This window comes from Mustela putorius, unplaced genomic scaffold (assembly GCF_011764305.1).
Source record: "Mustela putorius furo isolate JIRA1106 unplaced genomic scaffold, ASM1176430v1.1 tig00003853_pilon_pilon_pilon, whole genome shotgun sequence".
Classification (NCBI taxonomy): domain Eukaryota; kingdom Metazoa; phylum Chordata; class Mammalia; order Carnivora; family Mustelidae; genus Mustela; species Mustela putorius.
Window position 1 is genome coordinate 47,382,931 of NW_025422005.1, and position 19,496 is coordinate 47,402,426.

Genomic DNA, 19,496 nt, shown 5'->3' on the forward strand with positions numbered 1-19,496 from the left:
GGCTCAGAGAAGTCCTCTCACTTGGATTAGTCACCCAGCTGTGAGTGACAGCAAGATGCAAACAGCCCTTCTCTCTGTGTACTTAAAAGAGGTGAATGGAGAAACGTGCTATCAGATAAACTGGTCCAATCCTGCTAAGAAAGTGAACCAGGAAAGGTATGTGTGTGTGCGTGTGTGCCTGCGTGTGTGCGTGCGTGCGCGTGCGTGTGTGTGTGTGTGTGTGTGTGTTTAAAAATTTTTTTAAAAGATTTTATTTATTTATTAGAGAGAGAGATAGTGACAGAGATAGGGAGAGAGAGCTCAAGCCTGGAGAGAGGGAGAAGCAGGCTTCTGCTGAGCAGGGAGCCCAATGCGGGGCTCCATCCCAGGACCCCGGGATCATGACCTGAGCCAAAGGCAGATGCTTAACTGAGGGAGCAGCCCAAGTACCTCTATTTTAATAATTTTTAAAAAATTATTTATTTGTCACAGAGAGAGAGGGGTACATGAGTGAGCAAGTGCAGGGATAGGGGGCAGAGGCAGTGGAAGAAACAGGCACCCTGCTGATCAGGGAGCCCAGTGTGGAGCTCAATCCCGTATCTGGGATTGGGACCCTGACCTGAGCCGAAGGCAGATGCTTAATTGAATAAGCCACCCAGGCACCCCCAGGAAAGGTATATTTGAAGAATAAGGAAAACCATAAAAATTCGGCAATCATGATATCGAGCTTTACACACTTTGTAGACAGCAGTGATCACCCACTGGCACAGCAGGCGAGGGTCCTCACCGAGTCTCAGTTTCTTCTTATTAGTGGCAGGACTTTGCACGACCCCTCCCCCAGCTGTTACCAGGTTCAGCATCCTTCTTCCCAGGAGCCTCCTGGGCCTTCCATGTCCTGGACAGGTGCCCCTTCCATGTGTCGATGTAGTTCGTTGTAACTGCCTGCACACACACACGTACACACACACACACACACACACACACACACACAAATATGTGTCTGTGTATATATAGAAAGCCCCGGGAATTCTGGAGGCACCTCAGGGAAGCCCTGGGAGCTTGCTTCTATGGAGAAGGTTACCATGTGGGAATGGCCCTGAGGAGGAAGGGCCCATGGGTAAAAGCTCCAGAGAGACCATTTTCAGACTCTCTTCAGAGTCAGCCTAAGGAAGAACTTTCTAGTGGTGAGAATCTCTCCAGGGGGCAGCAGGCTGCCTGGAGAACCTGCAGGCTGGGGATGGGAGGCAGCTGCAGGAAGACCTCACCTTGGGTGGAGTGGAGAGTGGGGGGGACGGATGCATCCTGATGGGCTCTTTCACTTCTGGGATGGGAAGCCCTGCTATCATGAACTACTTCTGTGGAGTAGTTCCCTACAAAGTGCTTGGCCCATCCCCTACATGTACTCATTTAGGCTTTGTATCAGCTCTGCAAGGTAGGTGTCAACCAGTCGAAGGCTGAGGAAACATGGGTCAAAGAAGTTGTGTAACTTGCCTGGGAGGAAGCAGCCAAGCCAGGATTTGAACATAAGCTGTGTCTGACCCCAGAGCTCTATCTAATAAGATACCTGTCCCTACTTCCCCTAGGATTTAGGCTCTTCAAGCCCTGCCCATGTCACCAGCATAACTTTGTTCATTTTATTTCATTTTTGCATGCCTCAGTTTCCCAGTGTCCTTACCTCTTTGATTGTTGAAAGTTGGCCAGGAGGTTAGGCTGTCAAATTATAGTCTGGTCTGGAAGAGTGGAGGCTTGGCCGGGGTCACAGCCACTTTCCAGACCAGACTCTTCTGTCCCTTCGGGCCCTCTGTTTGTCTCCTTCTAGAAGGAAGCCATTGTTGACCAGCTTCTTACCTCTGGATGTATTTATGGATCCACATGGCCTGGGAGGGGGGAGCAGGTGACATGAAGCAAGACAGCCACAGCTGAGAGGTATCAGAAAGGCCTGTGGCTTTAGTTTCAGGTCTGATGAAAGGAAAGGAAAAACAAAACAAAAACATAAACCCAAACCCAGTAGGCTGCTTGCCAGCCATCCGAAGCATGGTTCAGGCCAAAGCTGATGTCGGCCAAGAGGGAAATTACAGGCCTGAAATGAGAGACAAGTCTGCAGAAACCTCCTAGGGTTGTGTTTGGCGTATGTTTGTTTGCCCACATGTGTGTTTGTGTGGATCTGTTTTTTGAAACGTGTGTCTCTTTTTTACTTATGTATTTAGCCCTGAAATGCTTTTAAAAAGTAAAAAACAAAGAAACAGTGTAGGAGCCATACTTTAAACTCCTTTCCTGCTGGATGATATTTGGGGTAATTCCATTTAATTTAGCTAACGCCAGCTGGTATTTACTGACACATGCCAGGCACTGCGCAAGTCACTGGGGATCTAAGGATTCAGAGGGGCTGCCGTGTCCTGAAGGAGCTCAGTGTCTGTCCTAAGAAAAGAGACATAGGTGCAAAGGAGGATCCCAGGGTCCCCCCAGGGGCAGGATCATTTCCGCTGGGTGTAGCTGGGACCTAAAGGTGGGGAGGTCTCAATTCTTGGCAGAGAGGGGGCCAACAAAGGTCCTCCCAGGCAGACAGGAGAGGGCCTTTGAATGTAAAGGGAAGAGAGCTCAGGGGGTGGGGAGGGGGGGTTGGAGGAAATCTCATCTGAAGTCAGAGACCTGTGACTTGCCCCAGGTCACCCAGCTGGGAAGCAGCAGCCTGAGGATTTGAACGCAGATCCCTCTGGTTGCTTCCCACCTCAGCCAAAACTCCTGAACACGAAAGCCCTATGATTTGGAAGGAAGGCGTATCTAGTGTCTTTCAGCCCTTCCCATCCCTAAGAACCAGCTGAGTTGAGTCTTACATCCCCAGTAAGGCTACTTGAATACCTTAATTGATTTTATACCTTAGAGTAAGTTAATAGTATGATTCAACTGAGTTCTTAGAAAATAGATGCCTTGATATTGCTAGATACCATTTGATAACACTATGCATTTCTCTTCAACAAGACAAACAGACATACTCACTAATTTGTTTGTTATAAAATAATGATCTGCGATCAACAAAGGACAAGAGCAATGAAACTATCTTTGAAGGCAGAAATGACTTTAATTCCTTTTTATTTCCCATGAAGAACTCAAGAAATACTTGCAGAGCTGGGCTGGCTTGGCTGTACTTCTTTGTGGAGTGTGTTAGTCAGATCTTACCACAGTACTGCTTGGTAACAAACCATCCAATGCTCAGTCACAACCACAAGGATTTTTTTTTTCTCACTTACGAGTTTGAGGGTTGACTGGCTTGGGTTTGGTGCAGCTTCGGGTCAGGTTTGTATCTGCTCTGTCTCATTCTGACAGCTAGGCTAGAAAGTAGCCTGTGGTTGCTCTTCTCATGGTAATTGAGCAAGTGAGCAGAGGAGAACATGAAACAGATAATGCCTCTTGAGGTGTCCAGCCAGAACTGTCATGCTGTCCTTTTCAGGCATATTCCTTTGCCCATGACAAGTCAGATGGCCAAGCCCAGTATCACTGGGCAAGGCAATGTATCTGCCCACCCTAGTGGGAGACCCTACAAAGTCAATGGCAAAGGGTATAATTCGAACATAAGGAGAGTCTGAGGATTTGGAGAAAGGTGCTGGGCTTCATAGGTGGACTTAATTCTTTTCTTTTTTAAGATTTTATTTATTTATTTTTGTGTGTGAGAGAGAGCCCTAGCAGGAGGGAGGGGGCAGAGGGAGTAGCAGACTCCCCACAGAGCAGGGAGCCTGATGCAGAACTTGATCCCTGGACCCTGGGATGATGACCTGAGTTAAAGGCAGATGTGTAACTGAATGAGCCACCCAGGTGCCCCAGAGGTAGACTTAATTTCAAATTTAAGTTACCATTTATCTGCTTTGGAGACTAGGGAAATCACTTAACCCCTCTGACTTTCTTTCCTTCTCATACTGAGTGCTTATAATATGCCAAGCACCAAGCTTAGCATTTTAGGAACACTGATGTACCTAAGGTAGGTAAGGTAAGTTTCCGATGAACTTCACCCAAGGAACAGCCAGCTGATGTGACTGACAACCAACAGCCAAGTTTCAAAGTTCATTGTTGGTTAAAAAAAGTAAGGGTTATTATTAGCAGCGATGGGGAGGGCAACCACACTTCCCAGTCACATGTCTTCAAGAGAAAGGAACTGGAAGCCAAGCCTGGATGGTGTTGGTGGTGCAACAGGTTTCATGTGGAGACAAATTTCGTAATTGCCATGGCTGTCAGGTGATGCCGAGACCTCTGCTCCCCAGATTATCTTTCCATTCGGCGGCCAGGTGCTCTGACATCACTGGGGAAGGACCGCTGGCAGCTTTGTGCAAGATTTGATTCATGCATCAGGGAAGATACTAGCAAGAGTAAATCTTGGGTCAGACAGACATGATTTGAATCAAGACTGAGCCTCTGACTGACGGGGTGGCCTTGCTCCCAGTAATGCTGTTCCCTCTGCCTCAGTACTCCACCTGCTCAGGGCCAGCTTTCGGGCTCCATGTCCCTTCATCCCAGAGGCCTTCCCTGATGCTCTCTAGCCATCTGCCCCCTCAACACGCTGGACATGCCCAAACCCTGTACCTGGGTTTCCTAATTGTTTGCTTGATTCATCTCTGCCACTAGAATAACTACTCTGGGAATGCAGACCCTGGCTCTTGTTTCCCATTAAAATCCTACTTTCCACCATTGTGCCTAGATTCCATCATTGTAGCAGGCCTTCTGTGAACATTCCTTTATCTAATGAATTCAACGATAAACCACTAAAAGCAGGCAGTTGCTTCATAATCATCATGTAGTGGGTTCATTATTATCTGTGCTGTGGAAGCCATGTGACTCTAAGTCTTGCAACTCAAAGTATGGGCCCCTGCTTGGACCAGCCTGCTCTGAAAACTTGTAAGAAAAGCAGCATCTCAGCACCAGCCCCCCCTCTCCTGACCTACTGAATCAGAAGCTGCATTGTAACTAGATCTCAGATGATTCATAAACATACCAAATTTTGAGAAGCACCACTGTCTATACCTTTTTGACTTAGAAATAAAATCTGACTGCACAGTCTTGCCTTGATATACTTGAAGACCACCACAGCCTCCAAGGCCAGTTGCACTGATAGGAGCCGCTGATAGTTTGAAGTGCACAGAACTTTGTTATGCTGAGTGTTTTACAGATGGGGAGGCTGAGGCCCAGAGAAGCTAAGTGATGCCCCACTGCCCCACAGCTAGTGAGCAGCAGAGCCTGATGCTTTGTCTTCCAGTCCAGGTTCAAGTTTAGAGCAGAGGAACTCTGGATGAGTTGCCAGCTGCCTTGACCGCAGGGTCACATCTCATATTGCCCTAATAAGTGGCAAAAGTGGGGGTCCAAACCCAGTTTGGCTCATTCCCAAGTTCTGAGATGCCTGCTTCCCCTAGACCAGCTCCAATGCCGTCTTCCTAGAAATGGAGGAGGCAACTTGCCCCAGATCACACAGAGAATTAGAGGTGGTGCTACACATACAGTGTCTCTCCAAAGACCACACCACCCATCTTCTCTCACCGTCGCCATGAGAAGGGGCTTCCAGAGAAGGGTCCCAGGGTTGACAGCTGATCCCCAGGAGACCCGGGCTTCCCGTGAAGCTGAGTGAGCCACTTTGTGGGAGGCTTCTGGCCCCACTTACAAGCACCATTTCTGTGTTTAGTCTGGTCTGCCTCCAGGGGCGAGATGATGAAACAGAGAATCGCCTTGGACAGCGGCTGTCACTTGCATGCCAGTCTGTGCCTCTGTTTTCCTTTTGCATCAGCGGGAGGAGGGGGGTTCTTCATAACTGGGCTGAAACTCACGAGATAGACATTGGAAGGAGAGATTATCTACAACTCAAGCTGCAGAAAAGGAAGGGTCAAGAGGACAGGATGGCTTCTGCAGAAAGCCAGGTGAAGTCCCTGCATTCTTAAATGACAGGATTTAAGAATGACAGTCTTAGGAAGATTCTTAGAATGCCTTAAGCAATTGCAGTGAATAGCTAGGTTGGGCCTGGGGTCCAGTCTTGTTCTTGGCCTCTTTCCACTGCACAATAATTCACCTGCCATGTAGCAGTAATGACACTCGGGATTGTTGTGATCTTAAGATTGAAATAGTGTGTGTCCTACGCCTCCAGAGAAGATAATCAGTAAATGAAGAACAGGCTATATATGTGTGTGCAGGTATATGTCCCCTTACCTCCTCATTATCTTTTCTTTTTTTCTTTTGTTAGAGGGGTATATGGGAAGGGGCAGAAAGAGAGGGAGGGAGAGAATCCTGAGTAGGCTCCCCATTCAGTACAGAACTGGATTGGGGCCAAATCTTACAACCCTGAGATCATGACCTGAGCATAAATCAAGAGTCAGAGCTTTACCAACTGAACCACCCAGGTGCCCCCCCTTTTTTTTACCTCATTTTGCAAACTGGGGACTAGAGCCAGAGACAGAAGTCGTGATGTACACAGACATATGGAAGTTAACGACAGAGCCCAGAGATGAACACTTGTCTCCAGCATCCCAGGCCAGTGTTCTTTATCTTATGTTATAATAATGAGGATGAAATTTGTTAACCAGGTTCCTAACTTTTGTACCCTGGAAACATAAAAAACGGTTTTCAGAGAGCATATGGAGAATCCACCAAATAAAATTGTTCTTCAATCATCCCATCATCTAAAAAGACCATTTCTGTATGATCAGGGCAGTGGACACGTGGTCAGACTTAATCATTTTCACTCAGGGGACAGCTAGACTCAGCGATGTCTTTGCGCCCACATCCAATCCTGAGACAAGAGTCTCGGCAGGGTATGAGCCAAGAGAAAGTCACGGGCGGAATACCAGCACAGTGGTATGGGCCCTGGAGACAGCTGGGGCCAGCTTTATCTAGGAGATAAGGACTGTGAATGTGCCTCATAAACCACAATAACTTCAATAATTGTGTCCTTGCTATAAAGGAATATTCCAGAAATGACTTTATCCCTCACTGGTCTCTGAGACCACATTAGAGGCGGAATCTTCTACAAACACATTGATAATTTATATCATGTCATGATATAATAATCTAATTTGTTTAGCATGTCACTAAATCTATAGTTTGAGGAAATCAACACTCATAATTAAGATTCAGGGGTAGGCCCATAAAATCCTTCATTGCTTTCTGAACCGTCAAGGCAAGGCCCAAGCATGGCTCCTGTCAGCTCACTGACTTTTAGGTGTTTGTTCAGAGGACACCTTCTCAGTGTGGCCTTCCCTGGCCACTGTAACTAAGATTGCAAACCTACCACCAACATACGCTATCCCCATTCCCTTTCACACTTGATATCAGATAACATCATACTTTGTTACTGGCTATGTCCCCCCATTATTTATTCAGCAATACTCATCTGCTCTAAAAGCTTTGCAAATAGCAGCCAATTCAGTCTTCATGAAACCTATAAAGGGAGATATTACTATTTGCCCCTCAGTACAGATGAGGAGATGGAGGTGCAGAGAGGTGAGGTAATATGTCCACAGTCACAGAGGTTGCCAGTGGCAGTATGAAGACATGATCTCAGGTGTCTGGACCTCACTGAGTCCTCAGTCCTCACTCACAGCTACCATACTGTTGAACCCCTAGGGTCTGAATATGCAAAGGCAGGGATTTGCCTATCTGCTTCCCAGTGCCTAGAATAATGCCTGGTGCACCATGGCGCCCAATAATTGCTTGTTGGATGAATGACTAAAGGGGACTCATACTACTCCATTGCTCTGAAAGCCCTTCATTCACAGACACTATGTGTAGACAGCCATGCTCCATGCACCAAACATGCAGATTCTCAGAATGCAGTGGGGCAGGTGGAAAGAGCACAGGCTTTTGTGTCAGGTAAGAAGCAGATCACGATCCTAACTCAGTCAGTCATAGGAATAATATTAACTGAGCTCTGTGACCTTAACAAGTTCACCTAACCTCTCTGAGCCTTGGTTGCCTCCCTTTAAGAAGGAGAAAATAGTGAGTTCCTCACAGAGTTCCACATTATAATGGAAGTTCAGTGAGGATAAGGGGCCAGGCTCTGAGCAGGTAGTCAGGAAACATTAGTTCCCTCCTGCACTGGAAGGGATGGGGAAAAGCGAAGTGAAACTCCATCTTCCTTCTGCTGAGCAAGCTCTTACTTTTTGCGGAATAAGTATCTTAGGGTCAGGGGATGGGGAATGCAAAGAGGACCAAGGGATTGAAAAGTTTCAGTTTTCCCTTCTATAGCAGTTAAGACTGGAACAACTTCAGTCGGGTCAATAGCATATTTCATTTGATTCTCAGATAAAGCTGTATTGACGTCACTTTTTTTTTCTTCTGTTACCTTATTAAATTTGGTCGTCTCTAACATAAAACACTGGCTCCTCAGAAGTGGTTTCCATCATATTATTGAGCAGTCAGGAGGATTTCAATCTATCTCCCACCAGAGAACAAAATCTGCTTTAAATTAGAACAAAGTTGCACATCTCAACAAGTTAGAACAAGTTTCCCATTCCTCCTAATTTGTAGGCTGAGCTTTTAAAACTCTAAATATTTGTCTTACTTTTAAGACTGTTTTCTTCAAGTCTTAGTTAGAGATTCTGCTGTGAAACCATCTGAGAGTCCTGGGCTCACGCTATGTTGGGTTGTCTTGCGTGGAGGTTGGTTTTGCTATCTGAATTTGGCAAGTGCCTTGACCTCTCATTGCACTGAAAACTCCCAGAAACTGCTTTTAGACAGAGGTATCTCCTTCTGTGTGGGGAGGTTCAAGGTCCAAAAACCTCTGGCACGTCCTCTCTTCTCTTTCCTGGACTCTTCTGCTGCTTAAGACATGAGCATTGCAGTGGCAGCCATGTTGAATTCCTTCTAAATCTCTGCACATGCTGTTTCCTGTTCTTGGAACCCCCTTCCCTCACCTGCTCTGAACTCCGAGATCTCCTACTGAATCCTCAACACTCAGTGTGGTTCTCCCTCTGGGAAATGGCCTCCAATGGGCCTGTGGTAGCCAGCTCTGTGATTTGGATTTTTGTTGTTGTTGTGTGTTTGTTTGTTTGTTTTCCCTAGCAATTAGCCCCTTTCTTTTCATCTTTAAATGTTCTTGGTTCCCACTGGGATTTCCCTCAGAGTAAGAGCAATGTTATTCATTTAAATATCTTCAGGTCCTAGCATGGGGCCTGGTCTCTAGCAAGTGCTCAGTGAACAATAGCTTTAAAGAAGAGCATGGGAGTTTAAGCCTTATGCTGACATGAACAGGGAGCCGGGTCCTTAACATAAAGAGCAAGAAGTAGGATGAGGAGTGTATGGACTGCTCTTTAGGACACCCCTCAGACCAGTCTGGTTCAGCCCCTATTCTTCTGTACCTGAGTGGAAGCTTAGGGACATCGCTGAAACTGCATGCATTGTTGGCAAAGCCATGGGCTCCAGGCTCTCAGTCAAGTGCCCAGTATATGATATCAGGATGTCCCCTGTCCTCATGAGAATGAACTATGACAAAGACACAGCTGGTGCAGGGGAGAAAGGCATGAAGGAAGTAGGTACTAGGAGTGAACAAGTATCACTCGATGTGGCCTGCCATCTGGACAGCAGGCTGCTTGTGGACTGAATGATGCTGAAAGGTAGGAAGTCCCAGGAAGTCAAGGGGGAAGAGCTTGGGGATGAAGACTTGGGTTCTCAGTCCAGACCTATTGTCCTGAGTCAGCACAGGAACCAGGAAAAAGTGTCACAGAGCCACCCCTATATCAAAGGCTTCTTCTGGCTTTCACAGCTGGTCATCTGGCTAAATGTTAAGGCAAAAGGACGTTGCAAAAACTCTTTAGTTGGAGGAAGTGGTTTGAGTTTCCTGCTTGAAGGAGGATGCTTCATTTAAATAGAATTCAGTAGAACTAAGAGGAAGGAGGAAGTATCCTAAGCCTTCTGCCTGGAGCTTGAGTCATAGAAAAGGATTCAGAAGTGCCTCCCAGGGAACCAGAGGGAGGGCCCCACCAAAGAACCTCAGCCTTGGTAGGAATGGATGTAACAGAACACGTTTCCACTTCTACCTGTTCTATGCTAGGTGCTTACCTCGGCTAGCCCTTCTGATATCCTCCCCAGATTCTGGTGAAAATTGAGGTCTTCAGAGGGGCCATGATTTGCCATGGAAGACAACAAGACATTCATGTGCTTGGATCTTCTCCCCCAGACTGCTGGATCTGGGTGTGCTCCCAAAGCTGACCTATGTTTCCCGAACCCTTGGGGCTTCAGTCTAAGAAAGGTCCTCTGGTCTGTGAGCTGGCAGTTCCCAGGCCTGTGCCCAGGACCTCCCCAAGCGCCAGGGGTCGAGCAGATGCTCAGAAATAATGGCTCCCCTATGCCAGGATCTTTCATTGTATTTGCTTATTTCCTTCTCATGCCACACCAGTGATGAGGTCAGTTTTACCATCCCCATGTTTGAGATGGGGAGACTGAGACTCGTGAAGGGAAAAATTTTCTCAGGATATATTGCTTGATCACCTTTTAAAAATAAAGGTATCACCAGAGTATGGTATAGGTAAGATGTTTCAGGATACTTCAGTGCAAGAAATATCATATTCATTTATATCTTTCTAAACCACATAAATCTGGCTTGCCATCTCCCTGCATTTGGCAGAAGATTTCATCTCAGCTATATGGGGTAGAGGTTGCCCCAAACCCTGGAGGCTTATAAGGGATGGAGTCTAGAGAAGAGTCTTCCTCTGGTCTTCAGCTCTAGAAAGTTCTAACCGCACAGATGATGGCAATGAAGTTCAAGCTTCAGAGCCCCTCGCTTGCTCAGCACCTTCTGAGAGGGATCCTGGAATATGCCCATAGCTCAGTGATAAAATTTGTAGCAGAAGGACTTTTTTAAGCTCAGTGGATGAACATGCTGCTTCTTCCATTCCCCACCCCCTGTCCTCCATCTTGTTTCCCCTGTTGGGTAAGTTGGAGTGGTTATGGATATTTTACATTCATCGTTATTTTTCTTAAGGAAAGCTCTCCCCCTCCACCCTGCCCTAGCCCAATTGCATATGCTTCAAGCCCCACAAAACCTAGGTCTGTTCCTCCTGTGTTCTCTGCATGTCTCTTCCTGTTAAGTCTTATGGCTTTTACTTTGACTCAGAGGTTCTGCCCACACTGGGGGAGGGATACTACCTGGGTATGGGACACGGGTCCTCCTCTTTGGAGACAGTGGCTGCACAATTTATTTTGCCATCTCAGAGAAAACCTGCTAGACTCGGGCCATTCCCCCTTTTCAACTTGAGTACCAGTGTCGGCCCACTCTTCCTGCTACAGAGTGATTGATCCCCATTTAACTAGGGAGGTAGGGGAGAGGATGTGTAAGGGCTGCTCGGACTGTCTGAAAATCACCAGCAGACTCTCCTCCTCTTGTGAGAAAGGGCATCCCACAATCTGTGACCAAGCAGGTAAAAAACTAGATGTATTTTTCCCATCCCACCAGGATACATGGGTGAAAGGGGAGAGGGCTTCCTGGAAGAAGTGGCATTTGAGCTAAGCTATAAAAAACAGAAATGTTTCTGCTGGGTGATGGGATGGGAAAGCTGTGATTGAAAGGGGTCTAAGTATGGATGCTTTGGCAGATGTGGTATCACAGGTCAAAGAACAGAGGAAAAGCCAGCAGGGAAAGAGCAGGCATGGTACATGTTGTTTTTATTCTCTTAGACGAAGTTCAAAGCAAAGGTCTCTGATACCTTCTGAGAAGAAAACATCCAGGTTGTTTTCCTGCCCAGAGCAGAGTAAACAGGATGACAGGAACCTGTCTGTGGTGGCCTCCCCAGACATACAGACTGCTGCCCAACTGGCCCTGGGACACAGGGCGATGTGGAAATGGCTGGAAATGGGAGCCGCCCTGGCCTCTGGACTTGGGTCCCTGAGGAAACGCCTCTGTCAGGAAAACCTGTCCTAAGCACTTGGAATCTATATCTCAGGTCAGAAATTATGCATAGCCTTTCACCCAGCAATTCTCCTTCTAGGAATACAGTGAGAAAAAATAGTTACTGTTAGGTCTGATGATACGTGTACAAGGATGTTCAGTGTAGTACTGTTTATAATAGAGTGAAATCAGAAGCACCTTAAATATCTAGCAATGGGGACAGGTTAGGAAACTTACGGTGCATTTGTATGATGGAAAGTTATTAGCCATTAATAACCATGGCCTATGTATTGACATGGAATATTTGGGATATTTGGCCAAATGGTAAAGCAGTACATACTGTCTGCTCTCAATTATGTAATACATGTTGTGCTGACACTGGCCGAACACTTACTGTGTGTGCCAGGCATGGCTCCAAGCATGTAAAATATATTAATGCATTTACTCACTGAACCGCTTATGAAGAAGATATTTTTATTATCTGTATGTTACACAAGGCGACCGAGACACAGTGTTTAAGTAATTTGCCCAAGGTCACCAGTAGTAAGTGGCAGAACCTGAAGGTAAACAAGGCAGTCTTCAGAGCCAGTACATAAACCACTAAATTGGCCGTGCTCTCTCTTTCTGTGTCTGTGAGCGTAGTTTTCTTTCTCTTTCTCAGAGGACTTCCATGCAAATGGTAGCCATGCTCTAGGTAATCTCTGAGAACAGGATGCAGCAGTGATCTCCTGATGCAAGTGAATGTTGCAGCTAGGGCATGCAGATGTTTGGGGACATCTACACTCTGAGCATAGAGAACCAGGCCATACGCACATCTGGATCCTGCACAGGCCAGACCTAGTAAGTCCCCAAGTTGCTGACTCAGCAAAATAGGGTTCCGTGTCTGTTCTTTGCAGGCTCTGTTCTAGGTTCTGAGAATTCAGCAGCAAGCAAGACAAGGCAAATGGAAAACTTCCATCCTAGCCAGGGAGGCGGAGAGGGGTCCAGCAAATAGTCAAAGAAAGTATCATTTGAGAACTTCAGTGAGAATGGTGTGACACAGCGGGGACGTGGAGTTAAGGGATTAACTGGTCAGGGAAGGGGACCTTTCAGAGATGGCATTTTGGCTAAAACCTGAATGGCCAGAAGGAGTAAGGTATCTCTATCTATCTATCTATCTATCTATCCTTAGAGATAAAGCAAGCCCTGTGAAATGTTAACATTTGGGAAATCTAGGTGCAGGGTGCATTAAAATATTTTGCATAAGTATTGCAACATTTCTGTAACTCAAAATTCTTTTAAAATAAAAGGTTGAAAATACATTAAAATAATTATATTAAAAATAACAGTGTCCGCTCTATGTAGAAGGAAGCAGTCGAAGAGCTTGCTGAGGAATAATACCAGCAGGGGAGGACACCAGGGGTGTAGGAAGATGCTGATGCCTTTGAAGTGGGTGAGGCTGAGGTTTGGGGAGCGGAAATCAGCCTTCTTTTTTGGCACTGAGATGCCTGCTAGTCATGGTCAATAAACTACCACACCTTCATCTTCTCCTTGGCTCCTCCCCCATCTGCCTGTGAGTTAGTTAGGCTTGGGATATTTCTTTTCCACCAGTGAAGACACTGAGGCCAAGAGTGGGGAAATGATTTTGCAAGGTCTCCTGGTAAGTGAATAGCAGAGTTAGGGCCAGAGTCAGATCTTCTGAATCCACTAAACACCATGCTCTTAGGTTTGAGTCATGAAAGACACTGCACATGTATTTTCTGCAGCATCTAAGATTGTATAGGCATTGAACAGGCTGGCAAAAACAAAAAACAAACAAAAACAAAAACAAAAAACAAAAAAAAACCATCCACAGAGGATTCATCTGAGCTCAATCTTAATAGCAGTACTCTTTTTCAGAAACTGCTAAAGATCCCCAGTGGCTCAGAAACCACTTTAATCCCCAAGAGTACAATATTACGGGCTGCAATGTGACTTGTCTTATTAAGCTATTATTCCACTTTTGTTATTCTAAAGTAAAATCATTTGTTTCTACACAAAGCTAGTTATAAGAATTCGCATCCAAAGAAGCTTGTGCGAGAGAAAGGGCTTTGTGGTCTTCAATGTGCTGCTGGACAAAGCTTCAGCCTGAGTCTTGGGGCCCCTTTCATTGTCTTCAAGCACACTGTGTTCTGAGTGTCTTTGGTGTTCACACCTTGTGACTGACTCCATTTATGCTAACTTGGAGACCAGTTTTAAATTAGAAGACATAAAAAACAACAGAATGCAAGAGCTTAAGGAAAGAAAGGTGATTTTATCACCAAAGTAGCACCTACCAAGGCCCTGTGGCCTCCTTTAATTCTTCCAACAACCTCCTGAGGCAGCTGATGGCCTGGTTTTACAGAGGAGGAAACTAAACCTTACGTCATCATGGCTTTGAACCCATACTGTCTTATACCAAAATCCACATGCTTTCCACTCTGCACCGTGTGGCGGGATGGACCCTCTCTGCTCCCAAAGACAAAAGCTAAGCCCATCACAGGGTGTAAGAATGAGCTGCCTTGGAATCCAGGCTGTTTGCAGATCCTCACCACCCTAAATCAACCATCTGAGTTATTTCACTGGGATGGTATGCATGCTTGATTTATGTTGGCACAGAACAAGCTATAAATTGTGCCCATGGACCCATTGAAGCCTTTTCTCACATTGGAGATGTTTATAAAAACAGGAAACATGGCCTCTGCATGAATATACTGGTCTTCTCTATGTCAACATCATCATAAATAGACGTATCCAGGATCTCTGCCTGGGCCATTTTCCACAGATACTCAGCAAGCCCATGAGGTGGGTCATTATTAACCAAGGAGGAGGAAAGAGGCCCTCCCTTGTGTCTAGAACTTATCCTGACAAGAGGCCCATTAAAAAATGCCCCACCTCCTGCCTCACCCATTTTCTGCCGCTAGCAGCGAGCTCTGGTCCTTTTTGACACCCCTCTCCTTTTTTCAGAACTTTGATCTGCAGACTCCTCCTGACCTAGGAACTTAGAGCTATCGAGCTGTTCTCTGCTCCTGGAAAAGTGTGTCCACCCTGTGGACTAAGTAGCCTTTTACTCTCATTGCCTTTCCAGTGTGCAGAGCTATTCTGCCCTCTATCACACAGGATGTTCATAAGGATCCTGGGACTGCTTTTAGTATTCCCATTTTGCAGATGAGGAGAATGAGGCACAGGGAAGGAAGGATCTGTTATTTGGCCTTGAATTCATCACAGTTTAGCATTAAACTTTGCCCTTTTGAGGAACTTTGTAGTGGTTGTAGGTTTTTTCCACCGTGGTCCTCATTATCCGGATCCCTGAGAGGCCTGCCAGGAAATAGCCAGCACACGCATAAAGGGTTCAAATTGAATAGCATTTATAAAGACGCTCTTGCGGAGGTGTAGGCAGGTTTAGGGACTAGCCCCCAGGAAGTCACAGGAGTGGGGAGACTTTGAAATCATCTGTTATAGGCTGAATTGTGTCCCCCTCCCCAAATTTATGTGTTGAAATCCTAACCCCCAGGACTCCAGAATGTGACTATATTTGGAGATGGGAGTCTTTGAAGAGATACTTAAGTTAAAATGAGGTCATTTTGGTGGGCACTAATCCAGTATGACTGGTGTTCTTACAAGAAGAGAAAATTTGGACACAGGCTACGCAGAAGGAAGGCCATGTGAAGACACGAAGGGAAGTCAATTACAAGCCAAGGAAAGAGACATCAGAAGAAACCAACTTGGTCAAAATCTTGATCTTGGACTTCTAGCCTCCGGGACTGGGGGGAAGAAGTTTCTATTGTTTAGCCCATCTAGTCTGTTCCCTAGCAAACTAATACAGTGCCTTCTAAGCTTGAAAGAGGGAGAGGGGAAAAAATAGCTCAGCTCTCTCTCCTCCCAGCCTCTGATGTGCTGCTAGGGTTTCCCATGGGCCAAACCCTGCTGAAAAACTGATAATATAATAGTATATGATCCCACCAAGGTCTGATACCTTCATTTATTCAATGAAAATTCGCCAAATACCTCCAATGGATCAGGAGCTGGTCTGAGTACTATGGATCCAAAGATAAATGAGATACAGTGCCCTACCCGCTATGGGCTCTCAGGGCAGCATGGACGGCAGAGCCTACTCTGAGTTCTACTCTATAATACCCCACCTTACAATGCTGTCTATAATAGACACTTGCTGTTTGAGCACGATGCTATGGCGGCCCAGAGGAGGGGTCACTCACTCAGCCAGGGAGGTGGGAACAGCACCACAGAGGATGGACATTCTTGCAGGCTCTTGAAGGACATGTAAGGTTTAACAGAGAGACAGAGGAATGGGTCATGGTGGGCTGAAGGACATGCAAAGACCCAGAGAGGTAAAAAAAAAAAAGAGGAACATAGTTAGAATCTCATCTTAACTGTGATGGCTCACAATACTAAGGTCTGTAATTTGAGTACTTGTGGCCACATAGCACAGGGTTCTAGAGTCTTGGGCTTAAGCTCCAGTGTCAGCATCTGCTCCTGGTATGACCTTAGACAAGTCACTCGACACTTCCAAGTATCTGTTTTCTGTGTGATCAGTCAATCTACCAACCCTCTTGGATGCCTTGTCTGCTCCAAGCCCCAGAAATATATGGGTGTATGGTGCTGGCCTTGGGAGCCTCTGCTACAGCAAGGGGCAGAGCCTATTCTGAGCCCCCTTGTGCATATGGGAAGGCTCCCAGTGCTGTGCCCGAAGTGCTCTGGAAATACACAGGTTAACACACTGCCCTGTACTCTTCCCAGGGACATGGCAGGAGTCTGGAGAAATAACAGCATATGCTTATAAGCTACTAGTAGGACTGGGTGGCAGTTTGTGGCTGCTAACATGTTATGTAGGATTCTTAGTATTCTCATTGCTCTCCCTAATCACCTCTACCTTTACATCTTATCTCACACCAGGTCCACCTCCATGCCTCTGACTATTTAAATCCTACCCATCCTTCAAGGTCAAGGTCCAGATCTGCCTTGTCCAGGAATTCTGCCCAGAATCCTCAGGCCACAAAGGCCTGTGACCCTCTTCTCAACCCTGTCATGTCTATGGGCTCATTAGGCATTGATCCATTAGTAAAAGACAGTTCTGTGTTCTTCTAGAATTGGTGCCTCATCCAGGGTTGTCTGGATCAGAGAATGCCAGGGTCAGATGGGACCTCAAAAGGCCACCATCAGGCCTCCAGTCTCACCCCTCCCAGCTGTCCTCGTGGTAGCCAGAGTGACCACCCACGACCCAGGCTGGAGCATACTCCTCTCCTGCTTAAAACCAGGTGAGCCTATAATTTATCGCCCAAACAGGGATACGTTAGAGGGCAAAAGTGAACACTGTTATTATAATGCTAAGACAATAGGCCTAAGCAGGGTGATACCAAGCCAACGAGGACAGAAGGTCCCCATGTAACCTGTCCACCTCTCTGCTTCTGCAGCCAGCTTGCAGTGTTCCGGCATCTATTGAATAACTTGTAGTTCACCAAAGGTCCCTTGCTGTTCTGGCCCCTTGGCTTGCACATGCTGTTCCCTCTGCCTGAAATGCCATCCTCCTCACCCTGTCCATTGCATCTTCAAGTTTCTGGCCAAGGAGCGCCATCTCTGTGAAGCCTCCCTATGTTCGGGATGGAGGGAATTCCATCCAGCATCTTTTGTTCTCTCTCCTAGCACATAGCTGTGGTCACCTATGAGCCCACTGACCTCTCTTCCTAGATTCTGAGCTCTCAGAAGTTATGTCTCAGGGACCTTTGTCTCCCCAGCCACTGTCCACCGTCTGTGTGAGGCTCAATAAGTGTTCAGCGTGTATTACGATTATTTTACAGATAAGATAGCTCATCTTTGCATTTGTTGCTCTGTATTGCCACTTCATTCTTATCCTATTTCACTTTTTAAAAAAATGTATTTTATTTATTTAGTTGACAGACAGAGATCACAAGTAAGCAGAGAGGCAGGCAGAGAGAGAGGGGGAAGCAGGCTCCCCACTGAGCAGAGAGCCCAATGTGGGGCTCAATCCAAGGACCCTGGGATCATGACCTGAGCTGAAGGCAGAAGCTTTAACCCACTGAGCCACCCAGGTGCCACTCCTATTTCACTTTTGATGTGTAGGTTAGACATCCTGATGAAGGGAGACTTCTCAAACATATCCCATCATGAAGGCTGAGGTTCTTCTCAGGGAATCTTCTGTTGCTTCAGATTTTCCAGTAGCTTCAGAACAAGAGGCACAGACTTCTGGGCCTCCTAGAGGGGTGAATCCTCATCCCATAGGGCTACTTACATTGTATAACAATAGGCAAAAGTCTTTCAGAGATATGTGAAGAAGACAAATGAAGGAAATATGAGGTATTCTAGCCCATGTTTGCTAAAAAAAAAAAAGGAGTATGAGAAAGGGAAGAATGACAGAAGGAAGAAAAAACTAGACTAGTTTTCTTATTTGGCTTTTAAACTAAACTGAAATGAGACTTTACCAAAAAGAGTTGACAGAGTAATAGAATCATAAGAGAGGGAAAAGGAACCAGCTTTTATTAGGCATTTATGGTGCATTTACTGAATGAGACATTTGTTTATACTATTTCACTTTAATGTAAGTGGGAAGCATCCCACCAGAGCAGAAACTATCATCTGAATTTTATACTTGAGAAACATAAGGCTCAGAGAAGTTAGAACATTTCGTCAGGTCACACAGGTTTAAACTGGGGGTTGAAGGGAGCCTCCTATCAAACCAGACTTAAACTCAGGTCATGTAACTCTATCTCCCCTGCTTTCCCCCTGCATCAGTGAGAAGCCTGGTTTCCCCACAGGACTTTTCAGAAGAGTCACACCCATTTGGAAACATCTATTCTGAATAATTTTGTTTTTAAAAATCAGACTCCTTATTTCATAATCATAGTTTACAGATATCATACAAGACCATGCTTATTCATCCCAGAATCCCAAGAAATTATCACCATGCCTGTCTCCACAGGGGTTACTACTCAGTACATAGTCATTGAGTGTCTTAGATCAGGCTCCTTGCCTCTCTGTGACCAATCACCCCAGCATGCCCTCTTTTCTGAGGCTTTTGATCTTTTCCTCTCTTCTCTGTCCTGGCGTTTCCATTTCCCTTAGGGTGATCTTCAGCCAGATCCCCACAGCCAATCTACTTGTATATTGGGACTGTCTCTCAGGGTCTTTGTCGTGCATAAATCCTCTGTCTGTGGGGGACAGTGTTTGCATATCGATAAATGCTCTCTTTTCCCTGGGTCTTTTGTCCCTGGATCTAGTCCTATTCATGGGTGCCTAGCACCTGCCAATGCAGGTGGGCTGGACCCTGTGGCTCCTTTAGGATATAGCCCTTCCTGAAGGCCCACCATTTCCAAGGTGGGATTATGGGGGTGGCTTGGTCCTGGTGTTTGGTCTGGTCACCCTGAGGGGAAGTCCTGAAGCAGACATCTGCTTCTTTGTTTGGTCCAGTCCTCCATTGTCATCTTCAAGTAGGGGAAGGTGTTAGTCCATAATTCGTTATATTGAACCACTTCTGCAGCCCAGAAGATCTAGCACAGCTGGAGGGTCAGGTCCCCAGGTTCTCAAGTGCATCAACCCAGATGTGCTCACCCCATATCTGAGGGTCTCCCTCCTTCCTAATCAGGGCCCTGACCTTAGTCACAGCAGGGTAGAAAATGATACTTTCACTAGATCT

The 19,496-nt window shown here is 46.2% G+C and overlaps 1 protein-coding gene across 4 annotated transcripts in view; it reads left to right on the plus strand.

Annotated features, from left to right (window-relative positions):
• FGGY (FGGY carbohydrate kinase domain containing) overlaps nucleotides 1-19,496 on the plus strand; it is a 697,591-nt gene that overhangs the window by 12,188 nt on the left and 665,907 nt on the right. For 3 of the 4 annotated variants that reach the window (XM_045064615.1, XM_045064604.1, XM_045064608.1), the window contains exon 2: nucleotides 16,934-17,103. The exons of the other annotated variant lie outside the window; for it this stretch is intronic. The gene's annotated coding sequence lies outside the window, so the exon portion shown is untranslated. The remainder of the gene's footprint in view (nucleotides 1-16,933; nucleotides 17,104-19,496) is intronic. 4 annotated transcript variants of the gene reach the window in all.